We start from the raw sequence: 16576 nt of genomic DNA, 5'->3' as shown, positions 1-16576 counted from the left end.
TTAATTTCTTAAAGATTTTCTTAGAAACAAAAGAATAGAAACACAGCAGAGACATAACTGAAAAGACACAGCATACAGTTACCAATTATTCAGGAACCCACAAACAATTTAATACAATCCAATACAACAGCAGTGCAATAAATCTCATCTTTGCCAATTTTATAATGCCCAGCTTTTGCTGACACTATCAATAAGGAGATTTTCAAATACTAAACTTAGTTATCTACGGAGCCCCCAAAGTCCTGAAAGGTGATGTTTTTTTTTTTTTGTTGCCTTGTCTGCACAAGTTATTATCTTGTGGGAACAAGTCATTATCTTGTTTGCGCAAGACAATAACTTGTTCACACAAGATATAGATCTAAAAAAAATCACCTTTCGGGACTTTAGGGGCTCTGTAGGCATCCCACCATCAAAACCCCAATTAATTTCAACTAACACGCTCAACTGATGCTCTGTGGACATGAATTGGAAATTTCCCCATAGGTGTTTGTGAATGGTTTTGTCTATCCATTTAGCCGTGTAATAGACTGGTAAACTGTCCGTGTTTTTTTTCCGGCCCTGTTGGAAAAAAGGATCACCAATGCATTAGGATACACTCTCTGGGTAGAATGTGTTAAACAAATTTCATGGCAATCCATGCTTGCGATGATTTAATACTCAGGACAAAAGAGTTCGACAAACATGGACAGACTGACATTGCCAACAGATGGATTGGATAAAAACAGCCTGCACACTTAATTTTCTGTGGACTGATGAAGGTTAATAGCCCTCTCCAAAGCTGACAGCTGTGACTCTCCAGTGGAGGGATATTATTCTGCCTTATTCTGGTTTTTAGGGTGTTTTTTTTTAATAAAATCCAACAACTCAGTCAGCTCTGACAAATGAAAACATTGTTCAAGATCGATACTGTACACAAGCAATTCAATTCATGGAACAAAAGCAACCTAATGGGTCACCTTTGACGGCAGTGGAAAGATAAACACCAGCACGCAAGGACTGACCTGGTCGGCCTTTTATTTCAAAATATCAAGTTAATATGAAGTGTATTTTATCGTACTAATTAAAAGGTCCAAATGAAATCATTGTATTGTATTATAAATAATTTTTATTACTGTGTTTGATTGACAGCAGGTAGCAGGCTGAGCTCAACTAGAGACAAAGTAAACAAACTTGCGCTGTAGCTTACAAGTCATGGGCAGACAGTGTGTTGTTAGTAGTGGTATAATGGCGACAGCATCTAAACAGACCAAAGTGACATTTCCAGGTGTGTTTACAGATGTTTAGTGTGCTGCAGCTAAGTGGATAATTAGCTATCGAGCCTAACTGATGTTAACGGTGTGCTTTTGCCTGCTGAATGTTTGTTTGGTTGCTTGTTCAAGGAGCTGAAGTGGAGGATAAGACATGTTTATAAGTTAGAGAAGAAGAAGATTTAAGCAGGAAAGCTAATGTGAGTTGTTGTTCAAAGTCTGTGACTCTTGTGTTGTGTAGCAGGATGCTATCAGGCATTTAGCCAGCGTGACTTTCTGCCTGTGATACTGAACAGTGACTGCTTTAACTGCTTTATGGAAATATGGTTTCAAAGTGCATTGATTGGCTGTGTGGGAACAAATTCTCTTTCTAAGCAGGGGGTGTCATCATGAAACTGAAAAATATAAAATATAAATGTATCCCTTTTGGTTTCTGTTTTGTGAAAAAAACAGAAACTAACATGAAGTTTATTTAGAGTAAGACAGAAAGTGATGAATGTTTTTAATTTACAATAATTTTGAATCAAACTTTTACCAGCTGTAACCTTCGTGTCACATGATGGTTTAAAGTTGTTGTTGACCAACCTGGCTTTTGACTCACAGCTATGGTGTGAGTCAAAAGCCAGTTGTTGTTGTGCTGCCATGATGACAAAGCCAGCCAAGTAACTTTTTTCTATAGTTCAAAGAATACTTCTCTGCTTCATTTTTTTCATCCTTCTCCACCTTCTCCATTGCTCCCCTGGGCTCCTCTCCCTCTCGCTCTTTGCAACGATGGGTTAAACAGCTGAAGGCTGTGTGTGTTTTCATTGTGGTTGAGATTTATCTTGGGAGCAGTGGTTAGACTGGGAGCGAGGGAGCATGTGGGAGGAGGGTGTTGGGAGTATGCAGAGGTCCAGCAGGAAATGTTCAGGGAGAAGGAGGGACAAAAGAACAGATGGATACAGACACAATGTAAATTTTCATGTAGGCACTATTTGAAAAAAAAAAAGATATCCCAAATCTGAAACTCTAATTTCTTGCCTTAAAGTCTCAAAACTGAATTTTGCTGAATTAATAACAGTGATAAAATAAAAACTAATTCATTTGAGAGTCTGGCTTAGATCCTGATTGCAGCAGGTTGATGCAGTCAGTCCCAAGGCATCCTCAGTAAGATGGGTGGAACAAGAACACGTCTGGTCATCTGGACAGTTCTTATGGTGAGTTCAAGACAACTCTGAACTTTAAAATTCTTGACCTCATATTCAAGCTACAACTGGGAAATTAAGGCCCAATTTCATGCGCAAAACCCATGACCATGGAGGTTAACACTGTGAATGGTAAGTTCTCAACTTAAGGCCATATAATCATTTCCCCTGCCTAGAACTTGCACCTCTTTCAGTTGTGTCCTACCAAATTTGAACAAGGCAGTAATTTAGAGAAGCCTTTAGGATGGGACAACCCTGTCAAGACACATTCAGCCTTGAAATGGAGACTCTGAAGGAGGTAGCTTAGCCTCTGAAATGGGACACAGCTTGCGTATATTCGTCCAGGTTAATGGGGATCAGGTGTGTCTCATTTTCCAGCTGGAGTGTTCATGGTTCTCTCTGCTTACTGACTGGAACTGGATCCCTATTTCTTGGATTTTTTTTTTTTTTTTTTTAAAGAAAAAGGGACAAAAAGGGGAAAAACCAGAGCATAGCAGTACCAACTTTAATAACATAGCATGTGTGTCATGATAATGTATACATACCACATCAAAAGTGAAAAAGGAAAGCAGGCTTGCTGAAAAAAAAAAAAAACAGGAAGGAATGGATGCTTTACTTGAGCGTCTTGAAGTGCTTGTGTGGGTTTTTGCCCTGAGCAAAAGCAAAACACAGACACGCACTCGAAATCAAATACATAACCAAAACATGTGAGTGGAAAATCTCATGCACATGGGTGAGTCACCAGAAAGAGAATACTGTACATTTGTTTGTGTGCAGTCGTGAAAGATATACAAAAAACATGTTTTATACTGTTTTTATTTAGGGAAGCAATACGAAAGCAATGAAATGATGATAAGAGAGAAAGAGTGAGAGATAATAGGAGACAGGCAGAGATAGAGAAACCTCATTATACTGTATTTTCTGGCTTTCTGGTTGAATGCATTAAAGTGATGAGTCTGACCCACGTCCAATCCCTTTGGTACTGAAATAGGGCTGCAGCTTACAGCAGCTTGCCACAGTTTACCACTGACAAGAAGAGGTTAGCTGCAGAGGAGGAGCGGGACTCAGAATCTTAATTAGAAAATGTTGTTTACATGACAGACATTTTCCATTCAATGTAGTATTTTCAAGTTGTTTTCTATCCAAGCACTTAAAGGCAGACAAAAATAGAATGAGACAGATTAAACAGGACAATAAAAGTTACAATGCAGTGAAAGATGAATAAATGGTCGACTAGTGTTTGCTGGTTAAAGATTCTTAGAAATGGATCCCTTCACAATCAGACACACTGACATGGCAACCAAACAGAATTAACTCTTATAATGAGCTACAATGTAAAACATGAACAAAAACATAATTCATACTGGGCTTTTAAATACACAGTTCATTCATACTGGAATAGAGATACTGTTACAATAAGTGTACTGAAAGTTGTCTGTATGTGCACACTAAATTAGCTTGATAGATTTTTTTACGTGTAGCGTGGAAGGATGCTGTTTTCCCACAATCCAATCCACAACGAAAAAGAGAAAAACTGCTGGAAATGATCAAAAATCAGTTGTGGACCACAGGCAGTGCTGGGTTGGGGCTAGATGGGGCCCCACCAAGAAATTACTAAATGTTTGATAAATAAACTCTTGCCTGATTTGCTTTTTTGGCTGCTTTTTTCTTATATTCAAGTTACCATAGCAACCTCCTCTGTACAGAAATCACATGCTTCAGTTAGTTGCTCACGTCACGCAACATGTATTCGGTGAAGTAACACTAAACTGTTTAGTTTGCTTTGGTACGCTGGCAGCGTGATGGAAATATGTTGTTTCATCATGAAACAACCTTGTCAGAGGAACCAGAAACTAGTGAAAATGACAAAGTGGAGGCAGGCAGAGAGAAAGCATTAAAACAGCCGGGTGACACCACCATTGACAGGTAGTAGTTCCTCCGGTGCTGCAGCCTGAGGGACCCTGTCACCCAGCCTTGATGATGTACCCCCCCAAAAAAAAACTCCAAAACCAGAAGCAGAGTGTTATTGATAGCTGGTAGGAGCAAGACTCCTGACTAGAATATTCTGTCACTTCAGATGTAGCTATCTGTTGGCATTTTCTGCACTTTTTGTTTGTTGCTTTTTCCCCTTTCTAAATGTGAGCTGTTATTCTGGCTGTACTTTTTCAGGCAGTTTCCTGAGTTTACAACAGTATTCGGACATCTGCTCGCCTTCTGTCTGCACGTGCCTCTTAAAGTTCTGAACATTGTTATTATCATCTTAAAGAGAAAGCTGTAATTGTTATTGTGTGTAGTATGTTTAAAAGCATATGATTCATGAAATTAACTTTCAAATGCTACAAGTTTGCCTTGTGTATTCACATAAACATTACAAACTCCACAGCTCCACCAGTGAATGACACAGCCCCCAACTAAACCCAGCAACCAAAAACCTCTGGCACCACCATGTTGTGGACAATGGTGAGATAGCTAAAGCCATGTTTCCACCACAAGGGACTAAGAACCTTTGGAGGAACTCAGTTCTTTTACCCGCATTTCCACTGGAGGAACCAGGGTCTAAATGAAATTTCAGGGAGATTGTTTTACCGTCCAAGGGAGAGAGGGGTTAATAATACTTTCCGAAAGTACAGGAACTTTGGGGGTGGAGAGTGTAGGGCTGACCATCGCTGATTGGTCAAACACAGATACTGCAGCTGCTTCAACTTGTGTGCTGCTTGATTCAAAGTAAAGTTAGGCTTTTGTTATAAGACTTAAAACTTAGCTGCACTAGTGGCTCATTAACATGCATACAGTTAGCTATTAGCATGCTAACATTTGGCATGTTAGCATGCACAGTTAGTATGGTGTGTTGGTCCTGGCAATAGTTGTTGAGTTATTTCACTCTGGACCAAAGTGTCGACCAACATACAGATGGACTGACCAGCTGACATCTCTATAGCCATCCAACTAGCCAGGCAAATAATATAAAGTATGGCTTCTTTTTAAAACATTTTAAAAAATAAATTACAAATTTTACTTTGAAAAATCAAATAGTTTTTAACTTTCCAAATTATACATTAGCAGAAGGTATTGAAACTCACACTTTGACAGTTTGGAGGTATTTTTTTGCATATAAATGCTAAAAGAATATACTATGAAAATGAGTATAATAGTGAAATACTTTTGGTATCAGTATAGTATGGAATTGGGTCACGAAAGAATATAAGTGCAGGCAAAGTACAGAAAGAGGGTCGTATAGGAGCTGAAGGAACAGTAATATGAGTCGGAAAAAGACATTTAAGATGAGGAGGTGACAGCACAGCAAACGGGGGAAAGTAGATAGGGAGGCAAAAAAAAAAAAAAAAAAGAGGAAAAGGAAGAAAATCCGAAAGAAAGAGGAGAAAGAGGGTGAGCAAGAGGAAAAGGCATCAAAGCTCCTTTGAAAAAAAAAAAAAAAAGATGAGAAATGAGGAATATCGGAGGAGGACATGGGAATGAAACAGACAGTCAGAGAAAATGACCCAAAGCCACAGGATGGGGAAAACTCCATAAAGGCGAGCTCCAATCAAATAGACAGCGTGACCGGCAGATGAAAAGAACTAAACGATGTGAGGGAGCGAGCGGGACAGGAGATGACAGAAGGAAGGAAGAGGAGAAAATTGGATTGAGAGAGTGAGAGAGATGTTAGAGTGAAAAAGAGATGGAAGAAGGAAAATTGGTGGGCGGAAAATTAAAAAAAAGAGAGATGGAGAGAAAGAGAGAGAAACCGAATAAGAGGGTGTTACACACTGCAGTGTTCAGTGAAATCTCAAACTAGTCAGATACAAGAAAAAAGTCTGTTTTATTTTGCAACATGTCTTATTTCCATATTTTCGGCCATTATTCTTGTCAGTTAGGATACTGATTTCATGTTTACCCTGCTGTTTATACTATCCGAAATTACTTCTAGCCTGTAGTCGCTCCGTGCTACTTATACCGTACTTCAAAAATGAGAATTGTTCAGGGTGCATCTTCTTTTTTCTATTACTGTTACATCATGCGATTAAGTAGGAAAGACTGACTAGGTATATCATTATTCAGGTCACATCATCTTTCCACTTTGATTTGTACACATCTATGCAGACGTCAGTGACTCGTCTAATGTTCCATTAGTCTTTTTTGTTCTTAAAAAGAGCGAATGTTTCTATTCTTTGAAGCCATCCTTTTTGTGAACAAGGCATTACTAGATAATTTGTTTAAAGGAAATATTTCTTTGATTTCAGTGGTGCCCAGGTGCCCAAATGAAAACTGACACGTTTTTCTTGCTGTAATCGTTCCTTCCTGCGGGTTAATTAAAATTAAAGTGAAAAGGTAAAATTGTGACACAGTGTATCAGACTTTTAAGTTTGTGTGTATCCAAATTTGGCTTGATATAATTGATATAAAGTTTTAGCAGAGCAGTGAGTTTTATGTGTCTGACTCGTAAACGCAGTTATTTGAGACAGGGGTGCAACAAAACATTTCCCTTTACTCAGAGCATGTTACAGTAAATGAAATAGAGACTATTGTTGTGCAAAAATAGTAATACAAAGGAAATGGCCAGACGTACGTCAACACATATTCTTGGAAAACCAGTGAGAGAGAAAATGGAAGCCAGAAATGAATGTAAATACACTTATTTTCGAGCTACAATTCATGAAAAAAACTTTCAAGGTTCAAGCTTCGAGGTTTATTTTAATTGCTCTTATACAATGCAGGCTTGTACAATGAAGTTCAGTTTCAGCCCCCTCCACGCTACACACACAATGTATTAACAAATATTAAAACATTTTAAATTAGAATAGATTGCAATGTTATATACCCACAACTGTTTATAATGTGTGCATAATAAATGTAATATGCAAGTTATGGTGCAAAGAAAGCTTGAAGTAGTGGTGGGAATGCGGGTAGTGCAAAGGTAATGGTATGTGGTTTGTTTAAAGCATGATGAACACATTTCTGCCTTCACAAATTATGAATGAAGGCCAAAGAAAATGCGTAACAAAAAAAATCATGAATATTTCAAGTAGATTTCGTCTTTATTTCATGCTCTGATCCAATGCAACAGTTAGTTTTCATGCAGTTCTATCAGACTTATACAGTACATGTACACAGAGATCAGCAGGTTTGGCATATCTGGTCATGGTGGACAGATTTCATCCTGGCCAAAACCATTTTTCTTGGTTTATAATCTGTAAAACAAATGCATTTGTTTATGAGTTTTGTTGAAACACTAGCAGAAAGCTACATGTATGCAAGCCTGTAAAGAAGATGAATGGACATAAACAGACAGTACTCAAATTGGAATTCAGAGTCAGAGACGAGTAAACTAAACAAAAGTGCACAGAAAGAAAACTCAGTGTATACACTGAGGGCCAGAGCAGTAAATCAGTCTTATTCAGTCTCATGGTCAGTGACTGAAGCTCTGCTGTGGTTATGAAACTATGTGTTCAAGGGACAATTTCAGGGACAAAGGAAGACACGAAAATTCGAAGGGCTGCAGCCTTACCTTATGCAACCCTATTACCACACATAACTTTGACATTGGATGGTTCTGCAGAAGCCGGTTTACGCTCGGCGAAAATGCTTTTGAACATTCAGAAGAGATGACGAGAGGAAAGAAATAGAGGGAGAGGTATATAAACAGAAGAGAGGAGACAGAAAGAGAATAAAAAGAAATGCATAACGACTATAAAGCAAGAAACTGAATAAGAGCATGTACTGTAGATGGGTGGGTGTTATCCATTACTGATCCTCTAAATCTTCTGGCTTTATGTGTTATGTGTCATATTAAAACATTGCTCATGAAACCGTTCAGTTCACTTCTATAGAAAGCTCAAGCTTAGAAGCTCGAGAAGAATCTATATTCTACTAAATGTAACACAAACATAGATATACCATTTTACAGCGAATCGGTCTGACGTTAAGTGGAAAACAAAAGAAGTGTGTGTTTGTATGCGTCTATGGATATACGTGTGTTAGATCTATAACTTCACTCTAACATGTGCTGCTCATCTGTAAGAAGCCTTCCAGTTCATAGATCTTAGCTTTTAAATAATTTACTACTCTCAATCATGCACATATTCTCTCTCCCCCACACATACACCCACACACACACACACACACTGTATACACAAACACATGCAAACATACAAGAAACTTTAAAAAGATACAGTAAGATAGAGAGAGACAGCTGCAGGGCTCCTGCTAAATTACATTCATCCCACACAGGCACACATACAAACACCGTTAACTCCCCCAGTCTCTCCCACCATCTGTCTCATCTTCTTCCATGTTGAGTTTCCACAGATTCCAAAGGTGTCACGCAGAGCCAGGAGATGATACGACTCCTTGATTAAAAAAGAAAAGCTGGTAAGGATGTCGAGAGACAAAGAGGAGCAGAGAGACATAAACAAAACAAAAGACAATGTGACAGAGAGACAGGCGCTATTATAAAGGTTTACAGTAAAGTACCAGATGGATCGGGAATACTTTTGACATGTGGAGTTGCTTGGAGGAACACGGATTCAGCCGCGCTTATATTGCTCTATAATATTTCTCCATAAAGATTTTTACTATCGTCAGCTGACCGCTGATTTAGACAAGACATAAAAGGAAAAATACAGGTTTTTATCAACCAAAATTGGTGGATTTCAATTCATATTAACGTTAAACCTATTATTACCTACTATTTTGTTGCATCAAATCTTTCAAAACTAAACTGGATGCATATTAAACCTTTTTTTCTCATCTCATTTCTTCAGTACAGTACAGGGTTAAAAAATAGTTATATTTTTTATGTACAGGAGCTGAAGCAGTATAATTGAGGTCCCGAAAGACAAGTAATGAAAGAAAACCCAATTAAATTTTATGATTCAGAGTTTTAAAAGTCAGAATAAATGTAAACTGATGAATGGAAGATTTGGAAGCAGCACATAGGAGCTATAAACACAACACTGACAAAATATCACCATATAAAGTTATGTCTGCCTTGTTAGCAATCAGTGCTAATTTATACATCCAGCAGATATGGAGAAATGTTAGAATTTATTGGAGTTGTGTCACTGGACACCTGATGAATGTAAGTTTAGTATCTGCACTCCCTTTAGCTCTGGTTTGCTCTTCACCAACTTTAGATGAACTTTAGATGCTAAATGATTCATTATGTTCACCAGCTAATCACTAACAGTGTCTGTGTGCTGTTGCTAGGCAGGGGGTGTCCAAAGGATTTTTAGAGCTTTCTCACTGAAAACCAATAAGTCCTCCAAACTAAGCGACAAAATACGTCATTGGTCCTTGCGCTCAGTATGACACACAAGCATTGATCTGATGTCCCTATCAGCTTGGTTAGGTTTAGGAGAAGACAATGATAAGGTTAGAGAAACATCATGGTTTGGGTTAATATGACTATTTCCTCAAGGTTAGGCAACCTCCATCGTCATGGTACAACAATAACTACATGGTTAAGGGTAGGGAAGGGTGGTGGTCATGGTTTTAAAAAAACAATGTTGACTCACAGCTGGAAACAGAAAATGAACACCGGTCTCTTGTGTTAAAGTCTGAAGTTTCCATTGAAGTCCAATGTTTTGTTGACCCATTTATCCACACTGACCTCCTCCCTACAGACTTTATCGCTACATAATAACATAATCTGATTTCCTCCTTTGCTCCCGTCATAACTACACGGCTGCTAGAGGGCCTCTGTCACTTGTGAATAAATATATGTTGTTTTGGGACACTTGCATAAATGACTGATCCTGTCATTTTTCTTGGGAGGACAGTCTCCTGACAACAGCTGCCTGTTGTGGCTGGAGATGACGCTGATGAGAGCGGTGAGACTGAACCTAAACAGTAAAGCTGCTAGCTGTGAAACCAAAACAATGAGCTGAAAGATACATAAATGCTCTGTAAGGCTGTGGGAAACCGCAGACTTGGATGATATCTCTACGAGCAATCCCAGATACATATAGTTATTTTATCTATTACCAATATAAAAATGTTGATTATAGCACCTTTAAGTCCTTGTTGATGCAGCACATCATGAATAATCCGGCTCCAATTGTGAATATCTGTTGTATCCATTATATCTACTAGATTGACCAGACGAAACTCTGGTGTCATTATGTAGACTTCCCCATCCACAAGAAGTGACAAATCCCAACTTGACAGACCCTCAGATTTACTCCCCTCTCTGCTTTGTAATGAATTGATAAGCCCAACAAACTCTGGCTGCAGATGAACAAAGACGTCACATCTGCAGTCAAGTCATGCAACACATTGATCCTGCTTGGCCTGCTGTTAATGATAAATATGCATACATACACAGTATGGCTGGAAGCCCATAAGTGGAGGGGGAACTGGGAGGAAGTGTATGCTAACTTAGAACATATGGAGGCCAAAAGCAGTAAAGACCAATGACTGCACACTTAGATGAAATGAAGAGCATTTCGTGCCAAACAGGAATCTTCTGTTTGGAAAATGTAATACCTGCTTTGAAGTTTGCAAGATTGCAGGTTTGAGTCCCCAGCCCGCTAGCTAAATCAGGGCTGGAGTGAATAAGTGATACCTCTCTTCCCTTGACAATCAGCAGTGAGTTGCTTTTAAGCAATGCATTAAACAGTGTGTTCTCATTTTTCATTCTTTTTAGTATGTCTTGTCATTTTGAATCATCCTCAATAGAGTCATAGCACACAATAAAGCCTCTGAAGTTCACAGAGTATGGAAACTTTTGAATCGCTGTCAGAGCTGAAAAGCCTTCTTTGCGTTAAGAATTTTTAGAGGTTTTTTCCATTTTTCTTCCATTCTTCATCCCTAAACTCATTTTTTAGCCACAGTAGCAACGTGATTCTATGGCTTTGCCAGTCTGACGGTCGGCCCACCACTTTGATCCAGACTGAAATACCTCAACAACTGTGTTTAGATGTTTATGTTCCCCAGAGGATGAATCCTAATGACTTTGGTGGTCTCCTGACTTCCCCCGTAGCTCCACCAAGAGGTTGACATTTTTGGCGTTTACGAAGATATCTCAACGCATGGATTACTCTAAAATTTGGTACAGATATCCAAGGTTCTAAGAGGATATATCCTAACAAATTTGGTGATCCTCTGACTTCTCCCTCTAGTGCTACCAGCTGGTCAAAGTCTTCACTAGTCACACCTGTGAAATATCTCAATATATGAATTGGCTCAAAGTTTTGTACAGTTATACTGACTTTGATGAGCCCCTGACTTCTCCTTTAGTGCCCACATGAGGTTCACATGTGTGGTTTAGAGTGAAATGCCTCCACAACTATTAGATTGCTGTGAAAGTTGGTACAGATATTCATGCCCTTCCCAGGAGTATTATAAAAACTTTTTATCTAGCACCATCATAAGGTCAAATTTGTATTTCGTCCAGTACCTAAACTAATAACATTCCTATCATCCTGAACTGCATTTCACTTTGTATTTAGTGCTATTAGCAAATGTTAGCATGCAAACACTCTAAAATGTATATATGAAGTGTTAACATCTGCTTAACATCAGCATCTTAACATTGTCATTGTGAACATGTTAGCGTTATGACATTAGCATTCAGCTCAAAGCATCACTGTGACTAAGTGCATCCTCACAGAGCTGCTAGCACTGGCAGACTGTTTGTCCCCCATAAACCATTCATCAGAGTTTCCTCTTTTGTTCTTTTAATAACAGAAGATGAAAATTACTTGCTAATAGATCCATTGAGGATGCTATAAACCTGGCTCTTCTCTTCACTCTGCAACACCTGGAATCAACCAACACCTACGTATGCATCCTGTTCATAGATTTTAGCTCGGCTTTCAACACAATTAATCCTCTCGCACTCTTCACCAGGCTTCAAGACATGAACATCAACACAGCTCTGTGTTACTGGATACTGGACTTTCTTAGAAACAAAATTCAATCTGTCAAGGTTAACAACGCCCTCCCTCCATCTACACTAACAATCTTAGATCTCACCACAGCTCAGTCAAAATATTCAAGTACTCAGACGACACCACTATCATTGGACTTATCAGTAACAATGACGAGACTCAACGGGAACAACAACTTTGCTCAAATACCTCAATAATACCTCAAAAACAATGGAAACAGCTGTAGACTTCAGGAGGAGGTCAAACATCAAAGCCCTGGTTCATGGGTTCAACCCATAACATTGACAGACTCCTTCAGATTCCTTGGCACCTATATCAGTAACGCCGACTGTACTTCCTCAGACAACTGAATAAGTATCATGTTAAAAAACACCTGTTGGTTCACTTCCATAAAGCCATCATAGAGAGCATCCTCACATCATCTCTTACTGTCCAGCATGGGAGTTCAGACAGTCAGACCAAGAGTGTATTGTCATTAAAGCCTCCAACAATAATTGGTTGTGACCTTCCCCCAGTCAACTCACTGTGTATAAAGCACACCTTCAACCGGGCAGCTAAAATAACCAGCGACCCCTCCCACCCAGCCCACCATGTCTTCCAGCTTCTCCCCTCTGGAAGGTGGTACAAGTCCATATTAACCAATACCACTCAATTCAAAAACAGCTTCTTTCCTACAGCAGTCAGAATGCTTAACACCTCTTGCTAGTCCCCCCTTGCTATAAGATCCCATATAATGACCTGAATGCTCTGTATGCATCGGATTGAACTCAGACTAGAGTTGGTGCACTGGTACATCAATCATTGTTCTTTTTGACTGTTGGGCTACTTGATATTCTGGGGAACTGAACTGTACATATCATATATATTCACTGTACATACTCTCACATTCATGTGTCTCCTTTTTGTGTGTGTTGTTGTAATGGTTTATGGTCCCTGTTGGCTTGTTTTGTTCTTTCTTTTGCACTGGAACTGAGCTACCATGCTGCACCAAACAATTACCACCAACACTGTTGCATGGAAATAATAAAGTATCTATCTAAATTCAAAATATTCATCATCTGTTTGCCAGCGGGGCTGAGGATCACCCAGAGTACTAAATTATACTGTCTGTCAATACATGGTCCACCATAATGAATTTCTTTTCTCTGTCAAACCCTGATGCTGTGAATGCTGCAGAGCCCCAAAGTACAGCAGTACAGCTGCTCAGAGCAGCAGCTGAAGACTGTGGTTATAAAGTGTGAATGTAACTATGAAGATGAATCAGCCCTGACAAAGAGAGTGTTTATATGTAAAGAAGTACTGCCAAAGTCCAGATTGTCTCCTCATTCACCTCTTGTAGGGAAAAGCTGAGTCATTCCCTTCACATCTCAGGTTTGGGCAACCACAAGCTAAAACAAATAGCACAGAAATCACATTTCCAAGTGCTGCAAATCTGCTCAGCAGTGACAGAAAGACCCTCCACCTCATGGTCAGGTGTTTTTGATTGGTTTTCTGCACTTGACGTTGCTGGTTTGATGTATCTAAATGCATTTATTTATTGTGATTGATTTTAAGATTTTCTTAATATGAATATGCTTTAGGTTTTATGCCTTTCTGCGCCCAAGTTTCCAGTCTGGCACATAAAATAAAAAGAATTTAAACTTTTGAACTGTGCTCAGCAAAGCAGACAAAATAAATATGTCTAAATAAAGATGAATACTTTTCCAATGGAATTCAACTGACATTCCAACAACTGCTTTACATGCAGTCGGTGCTTGTGTGAAATTTTGCAAATTGATGTCAAATTGATAATTATATTATGTTTTATATTTCATGTAAGAAAATAAGTTAGTCTGTTAATGACTTCAGTGATCTGATTACTTTATAGCACCCCTGGCACTTATTAAACAATTTGACACCAATTGATGGATTGGTGCAAAATTTGGTACAGAACTTCATGGTACCCTGATGATGAATCCTTCATCCAGCATGATGACAAGTCCAAAACTGAAATGACTTGCCAAGTGAAAAAACATAATTTGCCAGTTCCTTAGATAAACTAACCTGAGCAAACAAACTGCCAAATATGATTAATGAATCAAAACCCCACCTATTAAAGCTTCACAGCGTCAAAAGAAATATGAGCCAGAGCAAAAAGCCATTGTGTCAGCTCAAATTGTGTTTGGGAAAACGATCCGGCTCCTCCCTGCATCAGTATGTTAGGCACGTACTGTAATAATACATATCGCTCAAAACTCTAATTATACAGTGTCACTTTAAAAAGGCTGCACAAATGTAGGCCCTTAAATCTAAAGGGTTCATAATAGCATAGTTAATACATTGGCTTATATCATAGTTTATTTGATTCTGCTGCATTAATATAATAAGTAATTTATAGGAATTGTAAATAAGGGCTCTAGGCCATCAAGGACTCTGGATGGTTATGGCGCCTCAGGGCAGTTTCTCCTACATTAATCCTTAAAAGCAGTGAGGAACAGTAAGACAAATAGGTTTTCCCCATCTGTCAAGCTTTGTTAGGACATTCTGTCTTCACAAGGATAGAAATACATGCAGCTCCTACATCACACATAGAGATTTCCTTCTTCTTCTTCTTCTTCTTCGTCATGTGCTTGCTCTACTTTGTCTTTTCACCCCTGTGGCATCTGGTTGACTGACTGCTCTCCAAGTTGAGCAGGCCGGCCGACAGGAAACAGAACAAGCAGAACACAGCCAAGACCCTGAGTGAAAGGAGGAAAGTCTGGGTGATGGATAGCAGAGGCAGAGGAGAGGGAGGGCTGTGAAAGTAGGGTAAAGATAGATCATGGGAAATTGCAGAGATGAAATATGAATAGACGCACACTAAGATAAGATTAACCAAAAATATATTGGTGTGAAGAAAATGTTATTGTTTTCTTCCTGTCATTTCTAGACTGGACCAGAATAGAAATCTCAACAGTGTCAACAGCACAGTCCCTCTTCATACACTGAGAGCACAGTACAGAAATTCACTAAGGCAGCGAGTCAGAAAAAAGTACAGTTGGTACCAAATGATCTTTACGAGGCAGCACAGGGTGTACTTGCTGTATAATTAACTGTTTTTACCATCACAGTAATCCTTCCATGTGGGTCTCAAGCAATGAGAGCTCTAAATGCAAGTGGGCTCCAGGCCAAGGCCACTAAAAAGGAGCGAGTGACTTTGTTCCAGTTTGACTTAGATCACAGCAGTCTGTTTATCAAACGGAATTTCCCCCCTCAGTTGATCTTACTGTACACTATAATATATCATCAGGAGATATTTATGATGGCAGTGGTGGTGGGTTTTCTTACTGCATTTTCCAGATTGCCTTTCAGCAAACCTCAGAGATTGTCAAAGGAAGCTATTCCCTTCATCTGAATCTTTTTGTATATGTTCACGTTATACGGGATTGATGGGAGAGATTGGTTGTGTGAGAATAGAAATATTGTCCATCAACATTTAAGTCTGATTATACTGAATAATGATCATAAGCTGATGTGAGGCATCCATATTTGTTTTGTTTCCAGTCAGACATATCAGAGCTTTCAGAAAACTCGGAGTTTCCAAGTCATATTTGCAACTTGAATGCTGACAAAAACACTTTTTACAGGTCAGAAACCTGTAATTACAATAACTCATTTCAATTCAATTAGTCCAGTGAAAGTTTCTCAGTAGGTGCATACACATAAAAAGTTTTTGAGGCTTTTGTAGACCAATTGAGCATGCAGGCTAGATGCTTCTTCTGGCAGCACTAGTTCACTTTGCGGCTATAATGCTAGCAGAGAAACAGCCAGTCTCTTCCTGTGTTTAATCCCAAAGGGCCATAAACATGCAGTTTGTTACAGGAAGTGCATGCTTCATGACCCTCCTCTTTGTATGGCCCTGTTAATCAATCAGTTAAACACAGCTGTCATTTTATCAAAGTTTTGTTTTCATTTTAGTACGCCAATAAAAACATACATGCTGAGTGTGCTCTGTGCTGCTGGTTTTATATTTCACAGCAACTGCATTTTACCAAGTAATGATTATTTTCTCTGTGCACATGCGAGGTCCACGTCTGACGGATACAGTGCAAGTATTTCATTGCAAGTTACAGTAAGTGAAACTTTTGATTCAGAAATTCTGTGTGAGAGAAACCAAAGTAAGTTTTGTGATCTGGGTGTGATAAATTGTATCTTTGTTGCTCTACAAGCACATTATTCTTATGCTTTAGTAAAGCCAACTTTATCTATAGAGCAGCCAATCACAACAGAAGTTATC

This window comes from Thunnus maccoyii, chromosome 2 (assembly GCF_910596095.1).
Source record: "Thunnus maccoyii chromosome 2, fThuMac1.1, whole genome shotgun sequence".
Classification (NCBI taxonomy): domain Eukaryota; kingdom Metazoa; phylum Chordata; class Actinopteri; order Scombriformes; family Scombridae; genus Thunnus; species Thunnus maccoyii.
The sequence above is the reverse complement of the archived record's forward strand: the minus strand, read 5'-3'. Positions refer to the sequence as shown.